Source organism: Protopterus annectens, chromosome 10.part0 (assembly GCF_019279795.1).
Source record: "Protopterus annectens isolate FY-2018-M chromosome 10.part0, PAN1.0, whole genome shotgun sequence".
Taxonomy (NCBI): Eukaryota; Metazoa; Chordata; order Ceratodontiformes; family Protopteridae; genus Protopterus; species Protopterus annectens.
In genome coordinates, this window is record NC_056744.1 from 27,574,780 (window position 1) to 27,590,233 (window position 15,454).

At 43.6% G+C, this 15,454-nt stretch overlaps 1 protein-coding gene across 1 annotated transcript in view; it reads right to left on the minus strand.

Annotated features, from left to right (window-relative positions):
* LOC122812918 (SAP30 binding protein) overlaps positions 1-15,454 on the minus strand; it is a 1,615,174-nt gene that overhangs the window by 381,650 nt on the left and 1,218,070 nt on the right. The window lies entirely within an intron of this gene.

The following is a 15,454-nucleotide window of genomic DNA, read 5'->3' on the forward strand; positions in this document are numbered from 1 at the left end:
ACTAGGATCCAAGTCTCGAGTTCCTCACACTTCCCATAATGCTCTAACTCCCTCAGATCAAGTTTGCTGCCCAAATAGCTGACAGAGAGCAGAAAAAATAGAAGGAAGTATGAATCAAGAACCACAGGCTCAAAACTAGGAACATCAGTTCCTAAAAAGTTGTCTCCAGGTCTTCTAGAACACTGGGTAGGGGGGATGGCTGGGAGGGACAGTGAGGAGGAAAGAAAGAAGACAACACAGATATCAAGTTATGGTAAGTACATAACTTATAAATCTTGTCTCATGTTGTCTCTTTCATTCCTCCTCACGGTTGGGTTACAGTCCCCAGGGGTCTATATTATAAAGAAGAAACGTAAAAAGAGCAAACGCTCTTACATCGACCACAAATAATCGAAGCTGCAAAACCTCAAATGGACACAACAGAGATTCTTCTCCCAGGGGGAGAAAAAAAAATCCCCACAAAACAAAAGTGGGGGTCTTCGTCCCCCCCCCACACCCCCTACTTAAATATACCAATTCCGAGATCGCACTATAGTGGAGGAAACGGCAAAGCCCTGACAAGAGTGGAACTCTGGCCCGCTAATAACTGTCAGTGGATTTTTACGGTGCCAAGTTGCCAGCCCAACGCCCAATCTTCAAAGAAGGCACAGCCATTCACACTTGCACCTACCTGCATGTATTTAATGTCACTCAGACGTGGGGAGGACATGCAGACTCCACACAAAAGGAGCTCCAGCTGAGAATCGAACAGGAGAACCTCTTGTTGTGAGGTGACAACATTAACCGCTGCACCACCACAGCATATATATTTATACACACACACATACAAAAAAATTCCCTGGGGAAAAAAAATAGATGATGTGGCCATTCGAGGATTTGCAGCTTCGATTATCTATGGTCCATGTAAGAGCATTCACTCTTTTGACATTTCGCTATTATAATATAGACCCGTCTCCAGTTATACAACTGCTGCGTGGCCTCAAGGAAGGATATGCTGGAGCACTGTCAAACCGAAGGAAACCCTGCTCCTGGAAACAATGTTGAATTTGTAATGCATGACAAAGGCACAAGTTTTTAACTAAGTGGCTGCAGCACAAATATCATCTAAAGATGCCCTGGAAAAAAAAAAGGCAGATGAGGTGGACATAGACCAAGATGAGTGGGCCCATAGGGGATGAGGTAACTGTAAACCACTCTTGGCATAAAACGAAGTAATACTTTGTTATCCATTTAGCAAGAGTAACTTTTGAAACCGGCTGACGTAAGCAGCTATGACAGAAGGACACAGATAACTGGTCTGATTTTTGAAAGAGCTTTGTCCTATGAAGATAAAAACATAACTGCCTATGAATAACAAGTAGATGTAGCAAACATTCTCCATTAGAAATTTTTGGGAAGAAAACTGGCAGCTGTATGGTCTAGTTGAGGTTGGATTCTGTAGCTAACTTGGGCATGAAAGAGAGATTAGTACGAAGGGACCCTATCTTTGTGAAAAATGACACAAGGAGGCTTAGAAGACAGCAACTGGATCTGAGGAATTCTCTTTGCTGAAGTAATGGTGATAGGAAAGAATGTCTTCCATGAAAGAAACTAGGTCACAAACACTAGCTGGTTTGAAAAGTTTCTGAGTTAAGCCTTGTAAGACCACAGTGAGATCCCATGATGGGGAAGGATCTTTAACTGGAGGCCTGAGGAGGAGGATTGTTTTCAAGAAGGCCTTGCATAATTAGGAGGTTGCAGAGGAATTGAAAACATTACCCAAATGGAGGTCAGAGATGGCTGCCAGTTGAAGTTTGATAGTAGAGAAACTGGCTCCTTCTTTGAAAAGGGAAGCAAGGAAGAGAAGGATAGCAGACACTGGAGCTGAACAGGAGTCAATGCTCTTTTTAGAGACCAAGAAGACAAATCTCTTTCATTTACTCCTATACACTTTCTTGGTAGACGGTTTCTGGGAAGCTAGAATAGTATCTCATAGGGGAAGCAAGCCTGGACCTTCAAACACTGGAAATGGAGAAGCTAAGCAGTCATTTTGAGGGATATCAGACTGGGGTGAAAACCCTCTATCGGGTGAAAAAGGAGGCCCTGTTTAGGTTCCAGTATCCATGGAGGAAATTTCAGGTGAGACCAGAGGAAGGGCAACAAAATCTGACGAGGCTAATAGGGGGCAATAAGGATTAAAGAGGTCTTCAGATGTTTTGCTTTCTGCAGAAACTTTGAGAATAAAGGTAGAGGGGGATACATTTAGAGGAGATTGTGGGGGCAACCATGTCCCTTGGGGAGTCCCCCAGATGAGGGATCAGAGCAAAGTAGTTGCTGCACTTGCTGTTCGGGAGGGGATGCAAAATGGTCATGGCAGGATAGGCCCCAGTGGCTGAAAATCAAGTACACTACTGATTGGCTGAGGGGACCTCTCAAAATGGATCAGGATGGCTCTGCTATGCTCGTCTGCCAGGACGATGGATTTCCTCAATATGCAAGTTGCAAGCAGAAAATGGTCCAAAGACATTGCCAATTCCCAGACCCTCATGGCCTCTCTGCACAACACGTAAGAGGAGGTCTTGTTTGCTTGCTGATATACCATAACACTGACATGTTGTCTGTGTGAATGGCAGTAGTTCCTAAAGGGATAACATCCTGAAAGGCTTGCAGTGTAAGGAGGACTGCTCACATCTCCATAAAGTACAGTTGTGGTACCTACCACAAATGTAGATGTTCGAGTGTATTCACTGTTGCAGTCATTACACTTGGGTTATCCTGCTGGCAGGCTACCCGCAGTCGGCCTGAATTCCAAAGTCTTGGTCCGGCGTCGGTTGCTGTCGCCTCTTCCCTGACGTCAGTGTGCCAGGGGTATAAAAGATGCAGCCGACGTCATTTTTTTTAGTTTTTCTTGCCCCAGATGTCAGGTGCCCCAAAAAGGGTAGGCTAAAAACTCTGCCAATAAAAATGCATGCATTAACATAAATATTACCTTCATCTACAAGCAAATACACCACATAGGTTGTATAGAATAGAGAAGTACAGATAATTCCCAGCAATGAAAGGGGGATGGTGGGAGGGTAACCTGGACTGCAACAGTGAATACACTCGAACATCTACATTTATGGTAGGTACACAACTGTACTCGTGTTTCACTGTTGCAGTCATTACACTTGGGTTGAATCCCAAAGTTGAGGTTGGGTGGCTGGGCCTAAATAGAATTAGGAGTGGCTATGAGGCCAGAGGTAAGTGGTAGTGCTTTGTAAAAGTGTGCACTGAAGTCCAAGTTGCAGCCTCCAAAATGTCCTTGGTTGGTACTCCTCTGAGGAAGCCTGCTGAAGTGGCTGCTGCTCTGGTTGAATGTGGCCTAATGCCCTTAGGCACTGATTTGCCATGTTGTGAATAGCAGAAACGAATGCAGTGGCCTATCCATTTTGAAATAGTCTGCTTTGAGATGGCTTTTCCTTGCGATCCTGCAGCATATGCCACTAAGAGTTGCTCAGTCTTTCTGAAAGCTTTAGTTTTGTCCAAGTAGAAGCGTAGCTGTCTGTGTATGTCCAAAGAATGCAGAAGTCTCTCCCCCTTATTCTGTGGGTTTGGATAAAAGTTAGGCAAATGAATGGTTTGGTTAAGAGCCACACTGGACACTACCGTAGCCAAAAATGTTGTGTTTGTCCTCAAAGAGACCCTTTCCGGATGGAAAATTATAAAAGGTTCCACAACCATTAGTGCATGTAACTCTGAGACTCTTCTTGCTGAAGTTATTGCAAGGAACAGAGCTGTTTTCCATGATAAGAATTTTATCTCAGCTGTATTGGCTGGCTCAAAAGGAGGCAGTGTGAGCTTTTCCAAGACAAAATTGAGGTCCCATGCTGGTACTGGCGCTCTCCTTGGAGATATTATGTTTTTGGCTCCTCTGAGGTACTGCCTTAGCAGTGGATGTGAAAAAATAGGTGGGTCCATATTGTAATGAGCTGAAATGGCAGAGGCATGGATCTTAATTGATGAGAAGGATAGGCCTTTGTCGAGCATCTCAGTTAGGTATTCTAAAATCTGAGGAATATTCAGTACAAGCGTGTCAATTCCTTGTGCCTGGCTCCAAGCACAGAATCTCTTCTATTTTTTCTGCATAAGATTTTCTGGTGCTGGGCCTCCTGGCCTCCAAAATAACATCCATAACTGCTTTAGAGAGAGGTGTGTTCTGAATGGTTACATCATCCGCCATGCAGCCAGATATAGGGTTCTGAGTTGGCTGTGCAGGATCTGATCATTTGGTTGGGTCAGTAAATGAGGAATTTGAGGTAATGTCCAGGCTGGGCCTTGAGACAAGCTCTTTAGGATTGGGTACCAGTGCTGGTGTGGCCAGTCTGGGGCAATCAGTATCATTTTTGGCTTCTCTTGTCTGACCTTTAGGAGTTCCTTGGGGAGGAGAGGCAGTGGAGGAAAGGCATATACTGTAAGGGTTTTCCAGCTGAATGATAGAGCATCCACTTTCCATGCTTGCTTGTGATAAGTCCTTGTGCAGAATCTCTGTAGTTAGCAGTTGTGAGGGGAGGCAAATAGATCTATGTCTGGGCATCCCCATTTCCTTGTTATCATGCTGAAGATTTGTGGATCTAGTTTCCACTCATGAGGATCCATGAGGTTTCTGCTTAGTTCATCTGCCAGAGTATTTGTCTTTCCTGGCAGGAATTGTGCTTGCAGGTGTACTTGATAAGTCAATGTTGTGTTCCACAAAGTCATGGCTTGTCTGCAGAGGGGTAGGAATGTGTGCCTCCCTGCTTGTTTATGTACCACATGACTGTAGTATTGTCCATCTTTATCAGCACTTGTCCTGGATGAAGTAGATCCTTGAAGGCTGTCAGGGCATTCTGTACAGCTAGCATCTCTTTTTGATTGATATGAAGACACATTTGGCTTGTGGGCCATGTGCCCTGAATATATTTTCCTGCCATGTGGGCCCCCCCAGGCATAATCTGATGCATCTTGTGTTAGTGTCAGCCTGGCTGTGGGTACAGTGAATGGCTGTCCCTTGTTGTGGTGACAGGCCTGTGCCCACCATCGAAACTCCTGTTCCAGGCAGGGAATGAGGGTAATTAATGTTTCCAGGCTGTAGCAATGTTGAGTCCAAACACTTTTAGATACCATTGTAGTTTCCTCATATGCAGTCTTGCATATGGAATTAGCAGAATGCAGGATGCCATGAAGCCCAAAGCCTGCACAATTTTTCTTGCAGATAACTGGGTCATTGTTGCCAACATTTCGAAGTGAGAAGTCAGTTGCCTTTGTTTATCTGGCGTGAGATAAGCCACCTGGGCAGTTGTATTTAAGCTTGCACCCAGGAATATTATCTCTCGAGTGGGTACTAGTTTTGATTTCTTTTCGTTTACTGTGTACCCTAGGCAAATTAGTAATCTTTTTACAAACGCCAGAGGCTTCAGTAGAATGTCCTTGTTCTCTGCTTGAATAAGGCAGTCGTCCAAGTAAGGATAAATTTGAATTCCTCTTTGTCTGCAAAAAAGCAATTACTGGTACCAGGCATTTTGTGAAGACCCTGGGCGAAGTAGATAAGCCAAAGGGCAGTGCAGATAATTGGTAGTGCATTGAGCCAGCTATGAATCTGAGGTATCTTCTACAAGATTGTCTGATTGGGACATGCAGGTATGCATCTTTTAGGTCCAAAGTTACAAGCCAGGCCTTCTTGCCCAGCATGGACAGAAGCTGCTGCAGAGTCAACATTTTGAATTTTGGAACGTCCAGAAAAGTGTTTAGAATAGACAGGTCCAGTATTGGTCTCCAGGCTTTGTCCTTTCTGGGTACCAAGAAAAGTCTTGAGTAAAATCCTTGTCCCTGCTCTTGCTGTGGTGCTCACTGAATGGACCTCATGTCCATGAGGGATGAAACTTGCTTTTGTGCCTCTGCCCATTGATTGTGTGGCAGGTCTGGCATATCTTTTGTCTTTGTCAGGGTGTGAAAGTGGAACCTGTAGTCCTGAGACACTGTATTCAAGACCCATTTGTCCTGGGTGATCATGTGCCAATTTTGTGAAAAAAGTGCTAGTTTTCCCCCTAAAGGGGCTGACAAAAGTTAAGTGCTTGGTATTGGCAGAGGAAAGTCATTGGGACTGTTTCCTATATGGCTGTGATTTGTCTTCTCCGCTTTTGGAGGTAGAAGCACCCCATTGTTTAGGCCTGTATGAGCCTTGGGCCTGGGATCTGCCTCTAGGGTGTCTGTATCTGCCTCTTTCTGGCCTGTCTGACACTGGAAAGGACCAATTCTTAGAAGGCCAGTTCCTGCTAAATCTGGGTGGCTGTACCTGTATGAAATCCTTAACTGTCTGCATAGATTTCGCTTTATGCTCCATTTTCTTCAACACCTCTTCTGCCTTAACACCAAAGTATCATGCTATAATGGAGCATCCAATAATTTTGTTTTAACATGATCAGGCAGATTCTGTTCCTTTAACCAAGCATGCCTTTTAATGACAGAACCCGTAACAGCGGCCCTGCAAGAGGCCTCCAGTGAATCAAAACCACATTGCAAAGTATGCTTTCCCACTTGTTCAGCTGCATGCAATAAATCGTGCATTTCCTTGTTTTCAGAACACTCAGAGTTTGTCAACATTTTCTGTTTTAGCAGTGACATTAAGTATTGCTGATATTTAAGCATATGAAACTGACAATTTAAAACCTTTACAGCTAAGGTAGCAGAAGTGTAAACTTTTTTCCTCCATCTGTCCAGTGTTCTAGAAGCCCTATCAGAGGGGACAGGTTTTTTTTGCAGTGGAAGCCTTGACCCCTTTTGGGACCCTGAGATATAGTTTCTGGGTCAGCAGCAGGGTTTTTATATAGAAATTTATGAGCATCTGGAACCCTGTAGTATCTGTCTGGTTAACAGGTGCAGGGGGTAAAGAGTCAGGAGACAGGCAGGACTCTGAAAATACATCATCTACAATGTCTAGAACTGGTGGAATAGCAAGAGGTCTGTGCTGAGGTAGTAAAAGGAAGTCTCTGAACCTTTTCTTAGATTCTGAGTAATCTTGGCTCTCCCAGTGAAAATGCTCCCTCATGGTATGCAGGCTTTCCCCAAAAGAATAATCCTCAGGAGGAGAGGCTGAAGGAACAGATTCTTCAGCATCAGAATCCTCATAGGGAGGAAGAGAGTATCCCTGTTCAGAGGAGGAGTCAGAGGAAATGGAAACCTGATCAGAAGAGTCATATTCTGTCTCTTGCCTAGGCCTCTTATCAGGAGGGGCATGGGAACCCATGATCAAAGTAATTAGGTCTTCGGCCATTTTAAGCATCTGTTTCTTAGGCATGGAAGTCTGTCCAGGAAAATGCTGTACTTGTTTCTTTGTCTTTAGAGCTGTTTTAGTCTTTGCCTTTGAAGCGGAGGTTGGCTTGACATATAACTGTGTAGGTCTGAAAACACCCTCAGAAGCCGATGCCTGCTCAGTGGCTCTGGACCCATCTGAGGGAATAGTTTCCAAGTGTCCAATACCTTGAGTATCCAGAGGCCGAGTTGGCTCCACGTGGGAGTCGGAAGCGGCCTGTGGCTCTGAGGCAGTGGGCATCAGGGGCTGCGAAAGTGCCTCACTGAGAACCAGCGACTGGCCTAGCGGAGGCCTCATCAGTTTTGGACCTTGGATGCCTGTCCTTTTCCTTGCATTTTTTATAAACTCCGGTCATCGGCTTTCCGACGGCATTATATAATTAAATCTTCGGCCAAAGTAATGGAAGGCAAAATTGTACCGATGCTTAATAGTGCGTTGGTTAAATCTAGCGCAAAACCGACAGCCAGCAACGTCATGGTCAGGGCCTAAGCAAGGAATACAGTAAGAATGAAAATCCTTATGAGGTACTTGCTTCCCACAAGAAATACAATTAACGTTTTCTGACATTGGTCTGGAGCAAGAAAAAAGTTTCCCAATGGGGTACTTAGCTTTAATGAAGACTTCGGATCTGAAATTCGATTTCAAAAATCTCAGGAGTCAGCCAACTGGCACTTGCAAACTGCTTTTGGTTTGGGCACCGCGAGGCAAGAAAGACTGAAGAAAATGGCGTCGGCTGCATCTTTTATACCCCTGGCGCACTGACATCAGGGAAGAGGCGACAGCAACCGACACCGGACCAAGACATTGGAACTCAGGCCGACTGCGGGTAGGCCTGCCAGCAGGATAACCCAAGTGTAATGACTGCAACAGTGAAACATGATGAACATCACTGATATGCAACCTGGTCTCTACGTGCGGCCACATCTTGGACCATCTTTCTGTTGAAATGTCCCCACAACTGAGAATCATTCTTGAACACCGTGGCCGAGGGGGAAGAAAGGAGGAAAGGTCTGCAGATTGTCAGGTTGTCCAACAGCAGCCACCACTGGACATGCTTTCTGCAAAGAGAAGTTAATTTTAGAGGAACAAAGAGGCTGGTAGAAAAGAGACCACTGAGCATCCGGGGTCCATTAAAGTACTCACATAAAATACCTTTCTAGAGGGACTAAGGGAATGGCAGCTGCCATAGATCTGAGAACCTGAAACATTAGCCTTGCCAGTGGGGAAGACCAGTTTAAGACAGAGTGGGTAGAGCTGCAATCTGCTTCACTGTGCCCAAGGAAGCTCCAATAAATTTTAAACTCTGAACTGGGGATGTGTTCGACTATCAAGTTGATGGTGATGCTCAGATGGTTGGCAAGGTTGAAGAAGTGATCCCTGGCCTGGAGTAATTGATGCCTGGCTGGGGCAGTGAAGAGCCAGTCATCCAGACATGGAAACACCCAGAATCCTTCCAGTTTCAGGTAAGCTGCAACTATTGCCATGCATCTGGTAAACACCCTGCGGGCTGTGGTGAGTCCAAAGAGCAACTTCTGAATTTGAAGCAACTGGCTCCCAGCCAGAAGCGCAAATGACATCTGGAGTGTCTGTCTATTTTGATGTGACAGTATGCTTCCTTTAAGTCCTCCAAGCACATACAATCATCCTTCCACAGTAGAGGTAGAATGGACTGGACCATCACCATTCAGAGCTTTAAGAGCAAATTCAATTTGCTTACATCCAAAATGGATTTCAGGTCCCTGGTTTTCTTTAACACTAAAAAGAAGAGAGAGTAAGTTCCAAATCCTTTTTGTTCAGTTGGGACCTCTTGGATGACTCTTGCAGTAGACTTAGAATCTCTGCTGCTGCGTACTCCCTCGGACTGTGTGGAACATCGGGGAGCCTCTGACCTCTCAGGTGGAGGAAGGAAATAAGGGATACAATAGCCTCTGGATATAATCTTTAGCACCCATTTGTTGTGTTATATCGGTCCAGTTGGTAGGGTCCAGAAAAAAATGACCCATGAACAGCCTCCAGAGATGCACAGTCAGGCAGCTCTTCGGGAGCACTGATAAGACCCATCACAGAAAGGATCTCTGAAGCCCTGATTCCGCGGACCCCCCCTGCCTCTGGGGTGGCATCTCCCATTGAAACCTCCTCCTCTGCCTCTAGAGGAGGGACACCCGCGCTGATCCTGGGAAGACCCCCTGAAATTTCTGGAACCAAGTTTTCTTTCCATTGCACTGGTTTCTAGAAAAAGTGCGCTGAAGAGTTGAAAACTTGACCCCGACAGTAAACCAGATCTTCCTTTCTTGCTCAATGCAGGTTAGTGTCTCTGACAGATGGTCTGAAAAGGGAGGACCCATCAAATGAGGCATTGACAAAGGACGTCTTATAGGGTTCCTCAAAATAACAATGCCTCAGCCAGTCATGTCTTTGAATAGCAATGCCTGAGCCAGGTGCCAATAAGGCACCCCCCGTGGAGTGGGAGATAAGCCTCATGGAAGAAATGGACAAAGATGAAAGAGCTGTCAGTCAGGGGGAGACCTTCTTGAATTCCACTGCCGACATGATCTCTGCCACACAGTCTAAAAGTTACTTCACCAGTTCCCACTGTAATAGAGTGAAGTGTGCCAGACAGTTTAACTCTCTCAGCAAGAAAATGGCCAAGGCATAAACACCCTTACCAAACCTGTCCAACGCTCTGGACTCCCTGTTCGGTGGATGGAAACAGGAGCTCTGTTCAGCTAGCTCTTTTGGGTAACTGCTTTCACAACCATGGCATCAACTGGGATTCCCTTGGTCCAATATGATCTGTCCTTAGGTGCAGACAGAAACTTTTCTGGACATTTAGGAATATGTTTGATGTAGTCCGGCTCCTTCCAGGCCCCGCCGGACACCAAATCCACAAGCTCATCCACTGAGGGGACCACCCAGGATATAGATGGGCCTGTCCTAAAAGCCTCCAAAACACGGACTCTTCTGTGGAAGGAGGCTGGCCGACCAACTGACCCTCTGCCTCAGGATCTCTAAAATGTCTCCAAAGGAGGTAGCCTACAGTGGTGATCTGGGGATGAACTCTGAAGGGGAGTCAATGTGCCATCTTTTGCACGTCCTCTTATGAGGGATCTCCTCTGTGGGATGTTCAGGGGAGGTCTTGGAAGAAGAGTTGACTCCCTCTAGGGGAAGAGTTTGGAGGCTTGTCTGGATGGGCTGACTCTGGGCAGGCATGTCAGGCTCAAGTCTCTAATCCAAGGGGGTTCGGTGGGAAGGTCATAGCTCAGAGGCCAAATCCCTATGTCAAGAAAAGGCACTTTCCACAACTTGAATGCAGAGGGGACCCAGGAATCACTCCCCAGTTCCACAGGAGCCGAGGCTACTGAAGAAGAAAGGGCAGAGATCCCAGAGCCATGGGTTCCAGACAGAATTGGAATCGAGCTGTCGAGCACCAAAGCACCGAACGGAAGAGACTGCTCTGGCATAGCTGGAGCCAATTCCTCTCTCAGATCCAATGGGGACATCCCATATCAGGACCCACTGCGATCTGATGACAAAGCAGAGAAAGTCAGGACATTGATCAGAATGGAAGAAAGGTATCTCCTCATACCCAACCCCAGCTCTCTCAGTTGGCTACTTTCCTAAGACTCCGATACCAAGGGACAGATTGGAGAAGGAGAGAGCCTAGACAGAAACACTTGCAGATTCCAGAGGGGACGGAGTGGAGAAAACCACCAAGTGGATCTGAGTCTTGAAAATCTTCCTGATCATCCTATCCACGTCAACCTCCGAAAGGTTCCTAGAAAACCTGAAAGAAGTCACTGATGGGGGCCTGAAGTGCCTGATGGGTGTCTGTTGCAAATGAAGGGAAGAAGCAGCCTCACTGTCCAGCACCAATGTGGGACCCCTAGTTATGGGATACATAGCCTTAGGATCCAAGGTGGAAGGAGTGGTTCATGAAAACTGACAAGGCAAGTACTGGTCAGATCTGAAGAATGCTTTGGATCCACCGGTGTAAAAGGAAGTCTGAGATCCGAAGTTCTCAGAATTTTAGAGGACTGCTCCGAAGATTCCCTCAAGGACTTGTAAGGGTACTTTTTGGAGTCAGAGGACCATGCCACATTTCTGGAGATAGTTTGAGTCCCTGGACAGGAACTGGAAGTAGGCAAGATGTCCTTAAGAATTACCTTATTTTTGCGGTCGGCGATAGCCCTAGGGTTAAAGCTCTCGCAGACAGAGCAAGCCGACTGCAGATGTCCAGGGCCAAGTATGTGCATAAGAATGCAGGAATTTCCAACCGCATTCAGAGTGCCTCGTAAAACCTGCAGGTTTATCCAACACAAGACAGCAAGCACAAAACAAAAATGAACAAGTCAAACACTACACATGGCAAAGACAGCAAAGGCAACTATTCCACTATATAATATACCCAATCAAAAATAACTAAACAAAACAGTGGCTAAAACTCTCCATGTGATATATATATATATATATATATATATATATATATATATATATATATATATATATATATACATACACACACACACATATATATATATATATATATATATATATCTATATATATATATCTATATCTATATATATATATATACACACACACACACACACACACACACACACACACACACACACACACACACACACACATGAACCCTAACCAAAGACAGTAGCAAAATTAAAAAAATTCACCAGCAGGGTACTTATCTGAAATCTTAAGAATTGCAAATGACTCGGACTGCATGTTGGAATCTGGCATTCGGATCTGGAGGCAGGGAAGTTCTGAGGATTGTGTGCGTGTACGTCAGTTTTATGGCCGATGCTCGATCGCACCCTATGTCAGACATACCACGCACCCTACAGTAGTAAGAAACTTTTGCTTACTGGCCTATTGGGGGGGGGACTCTCTCATGCTATGAATACTGCAACAGATGAACAGAAGGAAGTAAAATTATTACCAGAGGCATAAGATGAGGTAATCATCCATTAATCATTTAAGTACAGAAAGACTAGGAGATTCACTTGTTGCATCACTTCTACTATAACAGCCAGATTATGGGTAAAGGCCCTGGATTATAGAAAGAGGGCACCCCAGATACCAAAAATGATGATTATCAGTATATAAAAAAAAAATTTCTATGCAGTTTTCATATCCATTCCAGTCAGCATTCATCCTGACTGCTGCCAGTTTGGTACACACACCAATTATTTTGCCAGACTAATTCCTAAACTGACAGATCTGACATACTGCTGGATTCACTGGACAAGTCAGTGAATGGCATTGTATACATCAGTGGGAAGACCAAACTGATCATAAATGGAGATGTCAAACAGCACAAGAAGGAATCTCAAACTACCATCAGGACCGTCATCCACAGTGGCAGAAATCTCTAATCCTGGAAAAAAGGCCTTGGACACCATGTATGATTGCGACCATTTCCTCAAGAAAAACAATTTAATAGGGCTGTTAACAAAAACAAAAGCAAATGTGAAAAAAATCACCTCCTGGTAGAAAATAAGATCTAACTTTTGTGTTCTCTGTAGACTGTTGCAGCAAAGATAACTACTGTTACTGCTCCTTTCCTTTAGGCAAAGATGACAAAAACAAATGTGCTCCTTTTTTCTTCTCAGATTTTCCAGACTCAACACACATGCTGAGACAGTTGCACTATGCTTGATTACAACAGAAGGACATTACACAGGTAAAAATATCCATTTTAGAAATCCTCTAATTAAAATAAGCCACTGAGCATCATCTATTCATCACATCAAATGGCAAAAAAGAAGTGGAGAAAAGAAAGAACTGCCCATTGAAATGACATATGCACACCAAAATGATCACAGTATGAGGTTGTTCCACCTGAACAACCTAAGCAGAGTGAGCATTGCGCAAGTGATCCTAGCCCATTCAGCAAAGACCTGCTTCATGTACCCTTTAAATAAGAATCCCTTTCCTTTTCATCCCTCTCTGTTCTGTATCAGCTTTCTGAGAAGGTGAAGTTTGCCTCCAACATGTTTAATGATTAGATTTTTATCTTCTGGAACAAAGCAATATTCATCGAATGGATGGTTTGGGCCAAAGCAAAACAATACACTAACAATGGCTGCCCTGCAAGTGGCATCTGTCAACTCCATACTTATTCATAATATGACTGAAAGGGCAAAAACATGAGAAACAGAACTAATGCTTAGTAAAAGAAGCAAGCCATGTTTTGTTCAGACCGAATAAAGTTTGAACTCTACTGAAAAGAAAGAACCAACAGGCAAATGTTGAATGGGCAAATCTAAGGATATATCATACACCAAATAAGGCTGAAAATGTGAGGTGTGAACCACAGCAAGTGCGGTCACTGGATGACAACTGATTTACAAAATACTAAAAATGAAGACTGTGGATGACCAGAATTAGTCTTATGATCCTGTTGGCTACAAAAGCCACTAAACGACAAGAACTTGCCATTGCTACACAACCCCTAACCATAACGGAAATAAAGTAAATACTTTTTCAGTTGTATCAAAATGTATAGTAGATCTTTTCTCCCTAAGTCACTTCTGCAAATGGGTATGGCAATTAAGCACTACTTGGTATCCTGTAACATTTACAAATGACATGTGGCAAAAAATGCATTTATGATCTTATTTCACTTCCTGTACAGAAGTTGTCTTTTTATTTTAATCACAGTGTATGTCACTTTTCATAATGCAGAGCTTTTCCTCCCACTGTCCCCTTCTGTCAATATTTTTTCCCAGTAGTAATATTCCAATAAATTAAATACAATAAACAAATTAAAACTACCCTGATGCCATAGGTTTCACAAAACACAGGTATAAAAGCCCAGACTGCTCTTCACTCAATCTGGCTTTTAACTTAGTGGTCAAGGAGATAGAGAAAGCAGATGAGAGGGAATAACATGACTTACTGATGACAGCTTCCACATCCTTGGGGGTGGGGGTGGGGGTGGGAAGGAGATGCCCTTGTTTTGCTGCAATACTGCTTTCTAGTGGAAAAGCAAAAACACACTCCACAGCTGCATGGACCCAAGAGTATAATTCTAGCTGAAGTGTGGAAGCATATCCAGTACAATGCAAGCAGGCCAAAAGACAGACAGAGGGAGGAAAGGACTGCTGTAGAATTTCAAAATCTCCCAGTTCCACTTCCACCTCCCTTGAAAAAGGTGACAGTTTCAGTCTGCATCTCATGTTTCTGCATAGTGTCGCAGGATGTTGAGAGATGGAGATGAATGACTAGGCCAATTTGGTAAAAAGATCTGATGAGTGGGGAGACAGAAACACAAAAAGTACTATGTTTTCATTCTATGAATTCTTTTAGTACACTACAGCATCCATGCTCACTCTTGCCCCATGCATACACAACATTTTTTGTAAACTACTTTTTTGTATATCTTTTCTGATTTTTTGCTGTATTATATTTTTAATTGATATACTTCTTTTGCTCGAAAGAAAAATACTTCCATTTAATGTGCATTCATTTACATGAAACTTCATAATGACTTCCCCTTTTCTTTGAGATGTACACATATAGCACAGTCTGTCCTCAAAAGCTCAAGAATATCAAGAGCTTTTGCAGACGCCTTCCTCTGCAACATGTGTTTACATCAGTAAAGGATCATGCTTAATGTGACAAAATAAATTTAGTTTTACATAAAATGTGTTAGCAAACATCTGCGCATGTAGACACTTGTGTTAAAATAAGTTTATTTCAAGTAATTTTTGAAAATAAAAAAATTAAGTTTAAACAAGTCTTCTAAATACACAAGTCTAAGATACTGCTGGCATATTTTCGGCAGTAGTGTGCGCAAATAAGCGTGAAGCAATTATGTAACTGCCAACCTGTAACAGTTTGGCTAAAGACAAAGTTACATAATTTTGTTAATTCAGAGTAATTAGAGCTGGCCTCATACATCCTGCCAGCATATTAACATTACTGTTTGAAATAAACAGGGTAGCTTAGACTTTAACGTTCAGAAGCTTTTTTTAAACTTATTTTATTCAAAAAATGTCTTGAACCAACTACAACTATTAAGCAAAGAGTGTTCAAATGCACAAGGATGCATGAGAATGCTTTATGTAAAAAATATAATTTTTTGCCACGTTAAACATGACTTAAGAAATACATAACACTTCTGA